Source organism: Hippocampus zosterae, chromosome 2 (assembly GCF_025434085.1).
Source record: "Hippocampus zosterae strain Florida chromosome 2, ASM2543408v3, whole genome shotgun sequence".
NCBI classification, from domain to species: Eukaryota; Metazoa; Chordata; class Actinopteri; order Syngnathiformes; family Syngnathidae; genus Hippocampus; species Hippocampus zosterae.
Window position 1 is genome coordinate 1080190 of NC_067452.1, and position 16876 is coordinate 1097065.

General features: G+C 38.4%; 1 long non-coding RNA gene across 2 annotated transcripts in view; it reads right to left on the reverse strand.

Moving 5' to 3' along the window:
* Positions 1-388: 388 nt before the first annotated feature.
* Positions 389-16876, reverse strand: part of LOC127595658 (uncharacterized) — a 57019-nt gene continuing 40531 nt past the window's right edge. For both annotated transcript variants that reach the window (XR_007961303.1, XR_007961302.1), the window contains exon 3: positions 389-504. This is a non-coding gene — a long non-coding RNA (uncharacterized LOC127595658). The remainder of the gene's footprint in view (positions 505-16876) is intronic.

The following is a 16876-nucleotide window of genomic DNA, read 5'->3' on the forward strand; positions in this document are numbered from 1 at the left end:
AGCAATTAACCACTAATTTTTTAAATGCCTATGAACTCAGACCGCGATCTCCATTCGTCAGTCCTACAATTTATCAGCATCCAGAATAATAAAAATTACCTGGACTTGCCTCAGCAATTAACCACTAATTTTTTAATTGCCTATGAACTCAGACCGCGATCTCCATTCGTCAGTCCTACAATTTATCAGCATCCAGAATAATAAAAATTACCTGGACCTGCCTCAGCAATTAACCACTAATTTTTTAAATGCCTTTGAACTCAGACCGCGATCTCCATTCGTCAGTCCTACAATTTATCAGCATCCAGAATAATAAAAATTACCTGGACCTGCCTCAGCAATTAACCACTAATTTTTTAAATACCTACGAACTCAGTATCGTCTTTGCTCAGCTGTCTACTCAGACCGCGATCTCCAGTCGTCAGTCCTACAATTTATCAGCATCCAGAATAATAAAAATTACCTGGACCTGCCTCAGCAATTAACCACTAATTTTTCAAATACCTACGAACTCAGGATCGTCTTTGCTCAGCTGCCTACTCAGACCGCGATCTCCAGTCGTCAGTCCTACAATTTATCAGCATCCAGAATAATAAAAATTACCTGGACCTGCCTCAGCAATTAACCACTAATTTTTCAAATACCTACGAACTCAGACCGCGATCTCCATTCGTCAGTCCTACAATTTATCAGCATCCAGAATAATAAAAATTACCTGGACCTGCCTCAGCAATTAACCACTAATTTTTTAAATGCCTTCGAACTCAGACCGCGATCTCCATTCGTCAGTCCTACAATTTATCAGCATCCAGAATAATAAAAATTACCTGGACCTGCCTTAGCAATTAACCACTATTTTTTTTTAATTGCCTACAAACTCATTATCAATTTGTTATTTGCCACCTACAAGACCCAATCACTATACTTGGTTCAACACATTCAGGTTCAGAGCAGTTTGATTTGATCGGTCCTTATTGGACATAAGCCGAATCTTGACACTTTGCCCGTAATAACAGGAACAGGTGTGTCTTACCTGGTTATAGTGGAGCGCTCCTTGGTTACTGCCTGAGTCTGAAGGTCCTGAAACCGGTGTCGGTCTTTTTCCAGAGAGATCCTGTTCGTGACGCCATTTGTTGAGGAATGGGAGCTGTCAATTTGCTCTTGGCCCTTCCTTGGTTACAGATTCTTTTATCTCTCTATAAGGTGGAAGAAGACCCAACACCACGTAGTCTTTTCTTCAGTTTATCGCAACGCAACACGAATCGATTCGGGCTCCTGTGAGTCTCTGATTTCATCAGGAAGCCCCGAAGAAACACATTCATGAGATTATATAGAGACAATATGATAATGAGAGGAGGGGAGGTACGCCTCCCATGCAAATCCCGAAACAAAGAAAGTAACATGTCATCTGACCCGGTGTGGCCGGAGGAAGCCAGGAGCGGTGAGGTGAGACCAGACCACCACTACCCCCCATTTGGTGCGATGGCAGGAACAAAGATACCGGAGATAACAGCTCCTCTAAAACATGTCCCGCGGAGGGGGGCCCCAGAAGTGGTGGGGGCCGAGGGCACTAAAGTTGATTGTAATAACTTTGAGCAGTATATACCTTCAACCGCATTTGTACATTGTTTCTTTCAGTGTCTGAACAAACACAACCAACAGGAAGGAACAACACCATAACCAAGTAAAAAGCAGAAATAAGGAAGATCAAGCAAAGTTCGATTTTGATATGATGACATAGTATAGACCACTGCTGCTGGTCACAGATCTTGAGATTAGGGTTCCTCTTTGAGGGCACTTGAGAGCCTTCAGGGACTTTTATGAGGAAGTGGAGGCAATAAAAACCCTCGGGGGGCTGTTAATTACCCAAAGGGAGATGGGCTCTAAACTTCAAAGTACATCCTTTGTTTTAACTACTTCAGCAGATGTTCAGGAGAGAGACTAGTGTCAATAGTTCTCATACCAAGATGAAATTCAACAATGTTCTACTACTACTTCTAGCGGAATAATTCCTTAACACACGCCTAAACCAAAGGACTTATGCACACATTTCAACATGTATTTAGTTCAGGTTGACATTCTGAAGCCTAAATGAGCATTAATTTGACTACACAACTTATTCCTATGAAGATACATTCAAAGTAAAAAAACGGGCTCAACTCGGACTGAAAGTGCATTTAAAGCAATAAAAACTGAAAATGAGTGTCACGCCTAAACCCAAGGACTTATGCACACATTTCAACATGTATTTAGTTCAGGTTGACCTCCTGAAGCCTAAATGAGCATTAATTTGACTACACAACTTATTCCTATGAAGGAACATTCAAAGTAAAAAAACGGGCTCAACTCGGACTGAAAGTGCATTTAAAGCAATAAAAACTGAAAATGAGTGTCACGCCTAAACCAAAGGACTTATGCACACATTTCAACATGTATTTAGTTCAGGTTGACCTCCTGAAGCCTAAATGAGCATTAATTTGACTACACAACTCATTCCTATGAAGGTACATTCAAAGTCACAAAACGTGCTCAACTAGGCCTGAAAGTGCATTTAAAGCAATAAAAACTGAAAATGAGTGTCACGCCTAAACCAAAGGACTTATGCACACATTTCAACATGTATTTAGTTCAGGTTGACATTCTGAAGCCTAAATGAGCATTAATTTGACTACACAACTTATTCCTATGAAGATACATTCACAGTAAAAAAACGGGCTCAACTCGGACTGAAAGTGCATTTAAAGCAATAAAAACTGAAAATGAGTGTCACGCCTAAACCAAAGGACTTATGCACACATTTCAACATGTATTTAGTTCAGGTTGACCTCCTGAAGCCTAAATGAGCATTAATTTGACTACACAACTTATTCCTATGAAGATACATTCAAAGTAAAAAAACGGGCTCAACTCGGACTGAAAGTGCATTTAAAGCAATAAAAACTGAAAATGAGTGTCACGCCTAAACCAAAGGACTTATGCACACATTTCAACATGTATTTAGTTCAGGTTGACCTCCTGAAGCCTAAATGAGCATTAATTTGACTACACAACTCATTCCTATGAAGGTACATTCAAAGTCACAAAACGTGCTCAACTAGGCCTGAAAGTGCATTTAAAGCAATAAAAACTGAAAATGAGTGTCACGCCTAAACCAAAGGACTTATGCATACATTTCAACATGTATTTAGTTCAGGTTGACATTCTGAAGCCTAAATGAGCATTAATTTGACTACACAACTTATTCCTATGAAGATACATTCAAAGTAAAAAAACGGCTCAACTCGGACTGAAAGTGCATTTAAAGCAATAAAAACTGAAAATGAGTGTCACGTCTAAACCAAAGGACTTATGCACACATTTCAACATGTATTTAGTTCAGGTTGACCTCCTGAAGCCTAAATGAGCATTAATTTGACTACACAACTCATTCCTATAAAGGTACATTCAAAGTCACAAAACGTGCTCAACTAGGCCTGAAAGTGCATTTAAAGCAATAAAAACTGAAAATGAGTGTCACGCCTAAACCAAAGGACTTATGCACACATTTCAACATGTATTTAGTTCAGGGTGACCTCCTGAAGCCTAAATGAGCATTAATTTGACTACACAACTTATTCCTATGAAGATACATTCAAAATAAAAAAACGGGCTCAACTCGAACTGAAAGTGCATTTAAAGCAATAAAAACTGAAAATGAGTGTCACGCCTAAACCAAAGGACGTATGCACACATTTCAACATGTATTTAGTTCAGGTTGACCTCCTGAAGCCTAAATGAGCATTAATTTGACTACACAACTCATTCCTATGAAGGTACATTCAAAGTCACAAAACGTGCTCAACTAGGCCTGAAAGTGCATTTAAAGCAATAAAAACTCAAAATGAGTGTCACGCCTAAACCAAAGGACTTATGCACACATTTCAACATGTATTTAGTTCAGGTTAACATTCTGAAGCCTAAATGAGCATTAATTTGATCACACAACTCATTCCTATGAAGATACATTCAAACTCAGAAACGTGCTCTACTCGGCCTGAAAATGCATTTAAAGCAATAAAAACTCAAAATGAGTGTCACGCCTAAACCAAAGGACTTATGCACACATTTCAACATGTATTTAGTTCAGGTTGACCTCCTGAAGCCTAAATGAGCATTAATTTGACTACACAACTCATTCCTATGAAGATACATTCAAAGTAAAAAAACGTGCTCTACTCGGCCTGAAAATGCATTTAAAGCAATAAAAACTCAAATTGAGTGTCACGCCTAAACCAAAGGACTTATACACACATGTCAAGATGTATTTAGTTCAGGTTGACATTCTGAAGCCTAAATGAGCATTATTTTGTCTATACAACTCATTCCTATGAAGGTACATTCAAAGTCACAAAACGTGCTCAACTAGGCCTGAAAGTGCATTTAAAGCAATAAAATCTCAAAATGAGTTTCACGCCTAAATCAAAGGACTTATGCACACATTTCAACATGTATTTAGTTTAGGTTGACCTCCTGAAGCCTAAATGAGCATTAATTTGATCACACAAGTCATTCCCATGAAGATACATTCAAAGTCAGTAAGTGCCCTGCTCTGTCTGAAAATGCATTTGAATCAATAAAAACTAAAATTGAGTGTCATGCCTAAACCAAAGGACGTCTGCACACATTTCAACGTCTAAAGTGTTGTTTCCGATGCCTGCTAGTGTGTGTATGCGTGCGTGTGTGAGAGTGTGTAAGTGTGTGCGTGTGTTTGTGTGGGTGCGTGCGTGTGTGTGTTGTGCGCACCCCCCCCCCCAAAAAAAAGTACTGTATTCGGATAAAAATGACGAATTACTCAGAGGTTTTAACTTTTGCTTGCACTTGATTTGTTCTGACACCGACGACGTCCACCAATGACAGCCCGAGTGGATCTAGCCCACGTGGTGTGAGAGCAGGGGGAGGTGAAAAGATGCAAAGCCTAGGTGATTGGCTGTGCATCTTTCAGTCTTCCACGTGGGTTAGTCTTTGATCTTCAATCAGTGTCCAAATGTTGTTTACATGCGTAGCGTGTGCGGATGTGTGTGCCTCTCATGAGTTTGTGTGTGTGTTTGCGCGCGCGTGATCGTGTGCCCATACATGTGTGAGTGTTTCTTTGATCTAAATCATCGTTGGTGTGTTGTTTACGATACGTGCTCGTCTGTGCGTACGTTTGTGTGAGTGTGTGTGCGTGCGTTTGTGTGTGTGCTTGCTGCGTGCTGGCGCGCTCGGAAGCGTGTGTGTCACAGAGAAAGAGAGGGAGCGGGATCGCTGGCCTGTATGTACTCTATGTGAAACACACAGGACATTTGTAATATCGTCCCTTTCACATTTTTTGGCTTTTTTAAAAATAAAACTTATTTCATCAATGGTTCATAATGAGTGTCACGCCTAGACCAAATGACTTATGCACACATTTCAACATTTATTTAGTTCAGGTTGACCTCCTGAAGCCTAAATGAGCATTAATTTGACTACACAACTCATTCCTATGAAGGTACATTCAAAGTCACAAAACGTGCTCAACTAGACCTGAAAGTGCATTTAAAGCAATAAAAACTCAAAATGAGTGTCACGCCTAAACCAAAGGACTTATGCACACATTTCAACATGTATTTAGTTCAGGTTGACCTCCTGAAGCCTAAATCACCATTAATTTGACTACACAACTTATTCCTTTGAAGATACATTCAAAGTAAAAAAACGTGCTCTACTCGGCCTGAAAATGCATTTAAAGCAATAAAAACTCAAAATGAGTGTCGCGCCTAAACCAAAGGCCTTATGCACACATTTCAACATGTATGTAGTTCAGGTTGACCTCCTGAAGCCTAAATGAGCATTAATTTGACTACACAACTCATTCCTATGAAGGAACATTCAAAGTAAAAAAACGGGCTCAACTCGGACTGAAAGTGCATTTAAAGCAATAAAAACTGAAAATGAGTGTCACGCCTAAATCAAAGGACTTATGCACACATTTCAAGATGTATTTAGTTCAGGTTGACCTCCTGAAGCCTAAATGAGCATTAATTTGACTACACAACTCATTCCTATGAAGGTACATTCAAAGTCACAAAACGTGCTCAACTAGGCCTGAAAGTGCATTTAAAGCAATAAAAACTCAAAATGAGTGTCACGCCTAAACCAAAGGACTTATGCACACATTTCAACATGTATTTAGTTCAGGTTGACATTCTGAAGCCTAAATGAGCATTAATTTGACTACACAACTTATTCCTATGAAGATACATTCAAAGTAAAAAAACGGCTCAACTCGGACTGAAAGTGCATTTAAAGCAATAAAAACTGAAAATGAGTGTCACGCCTAAATCAAAGGACTTATGCACACATTTCAAGATGTATTTAGTTCAGGTTGACCTCCTGAAGCCTAAATGAGCATTAATTTGACTACACAACTCATTCCTATGAAGGTACATTCAAAGTCACAAAACGTGCTCAACTAGGCCTGAAAGTGCATTTAAAGCAATAAAAACTCAAAATGAGTGTCACGCCTAAACCAAAGGACTTATGCACACATTTCAACATGTATTTAGTTCAGGTTGACCTCCTGAAGCCTAAATCACCATTAATTTGACTACACAACTTAATCCTATGAAGATACATTCAAAGTAAAAAAACGGGCTCAACTCGGACTGAAAGTGCATTTAAAGCAATAAAAACTGAAAATGAGTGTCACGCCTAAACCAAAGGACTTATGCACACATTTCAACATGTATTTAGTTCAGGTTGACCTCCTGAAGCCTAAATGAGTATAATTTGACTACACAACTCATTCCTATGAAGGTACATTAAAAGTCACAAAACGTGCTCAACTAGGCCTGAAAGTGCATTTAAAGCAATAAAAACTCAAAATGAGTGTCACGCCTAAACCAAAGGACTTATGCACACATTTCAACATGTATTTAGTTCAGGTTGACATTCTGAAGCCTAAATGAGCATTAATTTGACTACACAACTCATTCCTATGAAGAAACATTCAAAGTAAAAAAACGGGCTCAACTCGGACTGAAAGTGCATTTAAAGCAATAAAAACTGAAAATGAGTGTCACGCCTAAACCAAAGGACTTATGCACACATTTCAACATGTATTTAGTTCAGGTTGACCTCCTGAAGCCTAAATGAGTATAATTTGACTACACAACTCATTCCTATGAAGGTACATTAAAAGTCACAAAACGTGCTCAACTAGGCCTGAAAGTGCATTTAAAGCAATAAAAACTCAAAATGAGTGTCACGCCTAAACCAAAGGACTTATGCACACATTTCAACATGTATTTAGTTCAGGTTGACATTCTGAAGCCTAAATGAGCATTAATTTGATCACACAACTCATTCCTATGAAGATACATTCAAACTCAGAAACGTGCTCTACTCGGCCTGAAAATGCATTTAAAGCAATAAAAACTCAAAATGAGTGTCACGCCTAAACCAAAGGACTTATGCACACATTTCAACATGTATTTAGTTCAGGTTGACCTCCTGAAGCCTAAATGAGCATTAATTTGACTACACAACTCATTCCTATGAAGATACATTCAAAGTAAAAAAACGTGCTCTACTCGGCCTGAAAATGCATTTAAAGCAATAAAAACTCAAAATGAGTGTCACACCTAAACCAAAGGATTTATGCACACATTTCAACATGTATTTAGTTCAGGTTGACGTCCTGAAGCCTAAATGAGCATTAATTTGACTACACAACTCATTCCTATGAAGATACATTCAAACTCAGAAACGTGCTCTACTCGGCCTGAAAATGCATTTAAAGCAATAAAAACTCAAAATGAGTGTCACGCCTAAACCAAAGGACTTATGCACACATTTCAACATGTATTTAGTTCAGGTTGACGTCCTGAAGCCTAAATGAGCATTAATTTGACTACACAACTTATTCCTATGAAGATACATTCAAAGTAAAAAAACGTGCTCTACGCGGCCTGAAAATGCATTTAAAGCAATAAAAACTGAAAATGAGTGTCACGCCTAAACCAAAGGACTTATGCACACATTTCAACATGTATTTAGTTCAGGTTGACCTCCTGAAGCCTAAATGAGTATAATTTGACTACACAACTCATTCCTATGAAGGTACATTAAAAGTCACAAAACGTGCTCAACTAGGCCTGAAAGTGCATTTAAAGCAATAAAAACTCAAAATGAGTGTCACGCCTAAACCAAAGGACTTATGCACACATTTCAACATGTATTTAGTTCAGGTTGACATTCTGAAGCCTAAATGAGCATTAATTTGATCACACAACTCATTCCTATGAAGATACATTCAAACTCAGAAACGTGCTCTACTCGGCCTGAAAATGCATTTAAAGCAATAAAAACTCAAAATGAGTGTCACGCCTAAACCAAAGGACTTATGCACACATTTCAACATGTATTTAGTTCAGGTTGACCTCCTGAAGCCTAAATGAGCATTAATTTGACTACACAACTCATTCCTATGAAGATACATTCAAAGTAAAAAAACGTGCTCTACTCGGCCTGAAAATGCATTTAAAGCAATAAAAACTCAAATTGAGTGTCACGCCTAAACCAAAGGACTTATACACACATTTCAACATGTATTTAGTTCAGGTTGACATTCTGAAGCCTAAATGAGCATTATTTTGTCTATACAACTCATTCCTATGAAGGTACATTCAAAGTCACAAAACGTGCTCAACTAGGCCTGAAAGTGCATTTAAAGCAATAAAATCTCAAAATGAGTTTCACGCCTAAATCAAAGGACTTATGCACACATTTCAACATGTATTTAGTTTAGGTTGACCTCCTGAAGCCTAAATGAGCATTAATTTGATCACACAACTCATTCCCATGAAGATACATTTAAAGTCAGTAAGTGCCCTGCTCTGTCTGAAAATGCATTTGAATCAATAAAAACTAAAATTGAGTGTCATGCCTAAACCAAAGGACGTCTGCACACATTTCAACGTCTAAAGTGTTGTTTCCGATGCCTGCTAGTGTATGTGTGCGTGCGTGTGTGAGAGTGTGTAAGTGTGTGCGTGTGTTTGTGTGGGTTTGTGTGGGTGCGTGCGTGTGTGTGCGTGTGTGTTGTACGCACCCCCCCCAAAAAAAAAGTACTGTATTCGGATAAAAATGACGAATTACTCAGAGGTTTTAACTTTTGCTTGCACTTGATTTGTTCTGACACCGACGACGTCCACCAATGACAGCCCGAGTGGATGTAGCCCACGTGGTGTGAGAGCAGGGGGAGGTGAGAAGATGCAAAGCCTAGGTGATTGGCTGTGCATCTTTCAGTCTTCCACGTGGGTTAGTCTTTGATCTTCAATCAGTGTCCAAATGTTGTTTACATGCGTAGCGTGTGCGGATGTGTGTGCCTCTCATGAGTTTGTGTGCGTGTTTGCGCGCGCGTGATCGTGTGCCCATACATGTGTGAGTGTTTCTTTGATCTAAATCATCGTTGGCGTGTTGTTTACGATACGTGCTCGTCTGTGCGTACGTTTGTGTGAGTGTGTGTGCGTGCGTTTGTGTGTGTGCTTGCTGCGTGCTGGCGCGCTCGGAAGCGTGTGTGTCACAGAGAAAGAGAGGGAGCGGGATCGCTGGCCTGTATGTACTCTATGTGAAACACACAGGACATTTGTAATTTCGTCCCTTTCACATTTTTTGGCTTTTTTAAAAATAAAACTTATTTTCATCAATGGTTCATAATGAGTGTCACGCCTAGACCAAATGACTTATGCACACATTTCAACATTTATTTAGTTCAGGTTGACCTCCTGAAGCCTAAATGAGCATTAATTTGACTACACAACTCATTCCTATGAAGGTACATTCAAAGTCACAAAACGTGCTCAACTAGGCCTGAAAGTGCATTTAAAGCAATAAAAACTCAAAATGAGTGTCAAGCCTAAACCAAAGGACTTATGCACACATTTCAACATGTATTTAGTTCAGGTTGACCTCCTGAAGCCTAAATCACCATTAATTTGACTACACAACTTATTCCTATGAAGATACATTCAAAGTAAAAAAACGGGCTCAACTCGGACTGAAAGTGCATTTAAAGCAATAAAAACTGAAAATGAGTGTCACGCCTAAACCAAAGGACTTATGCACACATTTCAACATGTATTTAGTTCAGGTTGACGTCCTGAAGCCTAAATGAGCATTAATTTGACTACACATCTTATTCCTATGAAGATACATTCAAAGTAAAAAAACGTGCTCTACTCGGCCTGAAAATGCATTTAAAGCAATAAAAACTCAAAATGAGTGTCGCGCCTAAACCAAAGGCCTTATGCACACATTTCAACATGTATTTAGTTCAGGTTGACCTCCTGAAGCCTAAATGAACATTAATTTGACTACACAACTCATTCCTATGAAGGAACATTCAAAGTAAAAAAACGGGCTCAACTCGGACTGAAAGTGCATTTAAAGCAATAAAAACTGAAAATGAGTGTCACGCCTAAACCAAAGGACTTATGCACACATTTCAACATGTATTTAGTTCAGGTTGACCTCCTGAAGCCTAAATGAGCATTAATTTGACTACACAACTCATTCCTATGAAGGTACATTCAAAGTCACAAAACGTGCTCAACTAGGCCTGAAAGTGCATTTAAAGCAATAAAAACTCAAAATGAGTGTCACGCCTAAACCAAAGGACTTATGCACACATTTCAACATGTATTTAGTTCAGGTTGACATTCTGAAGCCTAAATTAGCATTAATTTGACTACACAACTTATTCCTATGAAGATACATTCAAAGTAAAAAAACGGCTCAACTCGGACTGAAAGTGCATTTAAAGCAATAAAAACTGAAAATGAGTGTCACGCCTAAACCAAAGGACTTATGCACACATTTCAACATGTATTTAGTTCAGGTTGACCTCCTGAAGCCTAAATGAGCATTAATTTGACTACACAACTCATTCCTATGAAGGTACATTCAAAGTCACAAAATGTGCTCAACTAGGCCTGAAAGTGCATTTAAAGCAATAAAAACTCAAAATGAGTGTCACGCCTAAACCAAAGGACTTATGCACACATTTCAACATGTATTTAGTTCAGGTTGACCTCCTGAAGCCTAAATCACCATTAATTTGACTACACAACTTATTCCTATGACGATACATTCAAAGTAAAAAAACGGGCTCAACTCGGACTGAAAGTGCATTTAAAGCAATTAAAACTGAAAATGAGTGTCACGCCTAAACCAAAGGACTTATGCACACATTTCAACATGTATTTAGTTCAGGTTGACCTCCTGAAGCCTAAATGAGCATTAATTTGACTACACAACTCAGTCCTATGAAGGTACATTCAAAGTCACAAAACGTGCTCAACTAGGCCTGAAAGTGCATTTAAAGCAATAAAAACTGAAAATGAGTGTCACGCCTAAACCAAAGGACTTATGCACACATTTCAACATGTATTTAGTTCAGGTTGACCTCCTGAAGCCTAAATGAGCATTAATTTGACTACACAACTCATTCCTATGAAGGTACATTCAAAGTCACAAAACGTGCTCAACTAGGCCTGAAAGTGCATTTAAAGCAATAAAAACTCAAAATGAGTGTCACGCCTAAACCAAAGGACTTATGCACACATTTCAACATGTATTTAGTTCAGGTTGACATTCTGAAGCCTAAATGAGCATTAATTTGACTACACAACTCATTCCTATGAAGGTACATTCAAAGTAAAAAAACGGGCTCAACTAGGCCTGAAAGTGCATTTAAAGCAATAAAATCTCAAAATGAGTTTCACGCCTAAATCAAAGGACTTATGCACACATTTCAACATGTATTTAGTTTAGGTTGACGTCCTGAAGCCTAAATGAGCATTAATTTGACTACACAACTTATTCCTATGAAGATACATTCAAAGTAAAAAAACGTGCTCTACTCGGCCTGAAAATGCATTTAAAGCAATAAAAACTCAAAATGAGTGTCGCGCCTAAACCAAAGGCCTTATGCACACATTTCAACATGTATTTAGTTCAGGTTGACCTCCTGAAGCCTAAATGAGCATTAATTTGACTACACAACTCATTCATATGAAGGAACATTCAAAGTCAAAAAACGGGCTCAACTCGGATTGAAAGTGCATTTAAAGCAATAAAAACTGAAAATGAGTGTCACGCCTAAACCAAAGGACTTATGCACACATTTCAACATGTATTTATTTCAGGTTGACCTCCTGAAGCCTAAATGAGCATTAATTTGACTACACAACTCATTCTTATGAAGGTACATTCAAAGTCACAAAACGTGCTCAACTAGGCCTGAAAGTGCATTTAAAGCAATAAAAACTCAAAATGAGTGTCACGCCTAAACCAAAGGACTTATGCACACATTTCAACATGTATTTAGTTCAGGTTGACATTCTGAAGCCTAAATGAGCATTAATTTGACTACACAACTTATTCCTATGAAGATACATTCAAAGTAAAAAAACGGCTCAACTCGGACTGAAAGTGCATTTAAAGCAATAAAAACTGAAAATGAGTGTCACGCCTAAACCAAAGGACTTATGCACACATTTCAACATGTATTTAGTTCAGGTTGACCTCCTGAAGCCTAAATGAGCATTAATTTGACTACACAACTCATTCCTATGAAGGTACATTCAAAGTCACAAAACGTGCTCAACTAGGCCTGAAAGTGCATTTAAAGCAATAAAAACTCAAAATGAGTGTCACGCCTAAACCAAAGGACTTATGCACACATTTCAACATGTATTTAGTTCAGGTTGACCTCCTGAAGCCTAAATGAGCATTAATTTGACTACACAACTCATTCCTATGAAGGTACATTCAAAGTAAAAAAACGGGCTCAACTAGGCCTGAAAGTGCATTTAAAGCAATAAAATCTCAAAATGAGTTTCACGCCTAAATCAAAGGACTTATGCACACATTTCAACATGTATTTAGTTTAGGTTGACCTCCTGAAGCCTAAATGAGCATTAATTTGATCACACAACTCATTCCCATGAAGATACATTCAAAGTCAGTAAGTGCCCTGCTCTGTCTGAAAATGCATTTGAATCAATAAAAACTAAAATTGAGTGTCATGCCTAAACCAAAGGACGTCTGCACACATTTCAACGTCTAAAGTGTTGTTTCCGATGCCTGCTAGTGTATGTGTGCGTGCGTGTGTGAGAGTGTGTAAGTGTGTGCTTGTGTTTGTGTGTGTTTGTGTGGGTGCGTGCGTGTGTGTGTTGTGCGCACCCCCCCCCCCAAAAAAAAGTACTGTATTCGGATAAAAATGACGAATTACTCAGAGGTTTTAACTTTTGCTTGCACTTGATTTGTTCTGACACCGACGACGTCCACCAATGACAGCCCGAGTGGATCTAGCCCACGTGGTGTGAGAGCAGGGGGAGGTGAAAAGATGCAAAGCCTAGGTGATTGGCTGTGCATCTTTCAGTCTTCCACGTGGGTTAGTCTTTGATCTTCAATCAGTGTCCAAATGTTGTTTACATGCGTAGCGTGTGCGGATGTGTGTGCCTCTCATGAGTTTGTGTGTGTGTTTGCGCGCGCGTGATCGTGTGCCCATACATGTGTGAGTGTTTCTTTGATCTAAATCATCGTTGGTGTGTTGTTTACGATACGTGCTCGTCTGTGCGTACGTTTGTGTGAGTGTGTGTGCGTGCGTTTGTGTGTGTGCTTGCTGCGTGCTGGCGCGCTCGGAAGCGTGTGTGTCACAGAGAAAGAGAGGGAGCGGGATCGCTGGCCTGTATGTACTCTATGTGAAACACACAGGACATTTGTAATTTCGTCCCTTTCACATTTTTTGGCTTTTTTAAAAATAAAACTTATTTTCATCAATGGTTCATAATGAGTGTCACGCCTAGACCAAATGACTTATGCACACATTTCAACATTTATTTAGTTCAGGTTGACCTCCTGAAGCCTAAATGAGCATTAATTTGACTACACAACTAATTCCTATGAAGGTACATTCAAAGTCACAAAACGTGCTCAACTAGGCCTGAAAGTGCATTTAAAGCAATAAAAACTCAAAATGAGTGTCACGCCTAAACCAAAGGACTTATGCACACATTTCAACATGTATTTAGTTCAGGTTGACCTCCTGAAGCCTAAATCACCATTAATTTGACTACACAACTTATTCCTATGAAGATACATTCAAAGTAAAAAAACGGGCTCAACTCGGACTGAAAGTGCATTTAAAGCAATAAAAACTGAAAATGAGTGTCACGCCTAAACCAAAGGACTTATGCACACATTTCAACATGTATTTAGTTCAGGTTGACGTCCTGAAGCCTAAATGAGCATTAATTTGACTACACAACTTATTCCTATGAAGATACATTCAAAGTAAAAAAACGTGCTCTACTCGGCCTGAAAATGCATTTAAAGCCATAAAAACTCAAAATGAGTGTCGTGCCTAAACCAAAGGCCTTATGCACACATTTCAACATGTATTTAGTTCAGGTTGACCTCCTGAAGCCTAAATGAGCATTAATTTGACTACACAACTTATTCCTATGAAGATACATTCAAAGTAAAAAAACGGGCTCAACTCGGACTGAAAGTGCATTTAAAGCAATAAAAACTGAAAATGAGTGTCACGCCTAAACCAAAGGACTTATGCACACATTTCAACATGTATTTAGTTCAGGTTGACCTCCTGAAGCCTAAATGAGCATTAATTTGACTACACAACTCATTCCTATGAAGGTACATTCAAAGTCACAAAACGTGCTCAACTAGGCCTGAAAGTGCATTTAAAGCAATAAAAACTGAAAATGAGTGTCACGCCTAAACCAAAGGACTTATGCACACATTTCAACATGTATTTAGTTCAGGTTGACATTCTGAAGCCTAAATGAGCATTAATTTGACTACACAACTTATTCCTATGAAGATACATTCAAAGTAAAAAAACGGCTCAACTCCGACTGAAAGTGCATTTAAAGCAATAAAAACTGAAAATGAGTGTCACGCCTAAACCAAAGGACTTATGCACACATTTCAACATGTATTTAGTTCAGGTTGACCTCCTGAAGCCTAAATGAGCATTAATTTGACTACACAACTCATTCCTATGAAGGTACATTCAAAGTCACAAAACGTGCTCAACTAGGCCTGAAAGTGCATTTAAAGCAATAAAAACTGAAAATGAGTGTCACGCCTAAACCAAAGGACTTATGCACACATTTCAACATGTATTTAGTTCAGGTTGACATTCTGAAGCCTAAATGAGCATTAATTTGACTACACAACTTATTCCTATGAAGATACATTCAAAGTAAAAAAACGGCTCAACTCGGACTGAAAGTGCATTTAAAGCAATAAAAACTGAAAATGAGTGTCACGCCTAAACCAAAGGACTTATGCACACATTTCAACATGTATTTAGTTCAGGTTGACCTCCTGAAGCCTAAATGAGCATTAATTTGACTACACAACTCATTCCTATGAAGGTACATTCAAAGTCACAAAACGTGCTCAACTAGGCCTGAAAGTGCATTTAAAGCAATAAAAACTGAAAATGAGTGTCACGCCTAAACCAAAGGACTTATGCACACATTTCAACATGTATTTAGTTCAGGTTGACATTCTGAAGCCTAAATGAGCATTAATTTGACTACACAACTTATTCCTATGAAGATACATTCAAAGTAAAAAAACGGCTCAACTCGGACTGAAAGTGCATTTAAAGCAATAAAAACTGAAAATGAGTGTCACGCCTAAACCAAAGGACTTATGCACACATTTCAACATGTATTTAGTTCAGGTTGACCTCCTGAAGCCTAAATGAGCATTAATTTGACTACACAACTTATTCCTATGAAGATACATTCAAAGTAAAAAAACGGGCTCAACTCGGACTGAAAGTGCATTTAAAGCAATAAAAACTGAAAATGAGTGTCACGCCTAAACCAAAGGACTTATGCACACATTTCAACATGTATTTAGTTCAGGTTGACCTCCTGAAGCCTAAATGAGCATTAATTTGACTACACAACTCATTCCTATGAAGGTACATTCAAAGTCACAAAACGTGCTCAACTAGGCCTGAAAGTGCATTTAAAGCAATAAAAACTGAAAATGAGTGTCACGCCTAAACCAAAGGACTTATGCACACATTTCAACATGTATTTAGTTCAGGTTGACATTCTGAAGCATAAATGAGCATTAATTTGACTACACAACTTATTCCTATGAAGATACATTCAAAGTAAAAAAACGGGCTCAACTCGGACTGAAAGTGCATTTAAAGCAATAAAAACTGAAAATGAGTGTCACGCCTAAACCAAAGGACTTATGCACACATTTCAACATGTATTTAGTTCAGGTTGACCTCCTGAAGCCTAAATGAGCATTAATTTGACTACACAACTTATTCCTATGAAGGAACATTCAAAGTAAAAAAACGGGCTCAACTCGGACTGAAAGTGCATTTAAAGCAATAAAAACTGAAAATGAGTGTCACGCCTAAACCAAAGGACTTATGCACACATTTCAACATGTATTTAGTTCAGGTTGACCTCCTGAAGCCTAAATGAGCATTAATTTGACTACACAACTCATTCCTATGAAGGTACATTCAAAGTCACAAAACGTGCTCAACTAGGCCTGAAAGTGCATTTAAAGCAATAAAAACTGAAAATGAGTGTCACGCCTAAACCAAAGGACTTATGCACACATTTCAACATGTATTTAGTTCAGGTTGACCTCCTGAAGCCTAAATGAGCATTAATTTGACTACACAACTCATTCCTATGAAGGTACATTCAAAGTCACAAAACGTGCTCAACTAGGCCTGAAAGTGCATTTAAAGCAATAAAAACTCAAAATGAGTGTCACGCCTAAACCAAAGGACTTATGC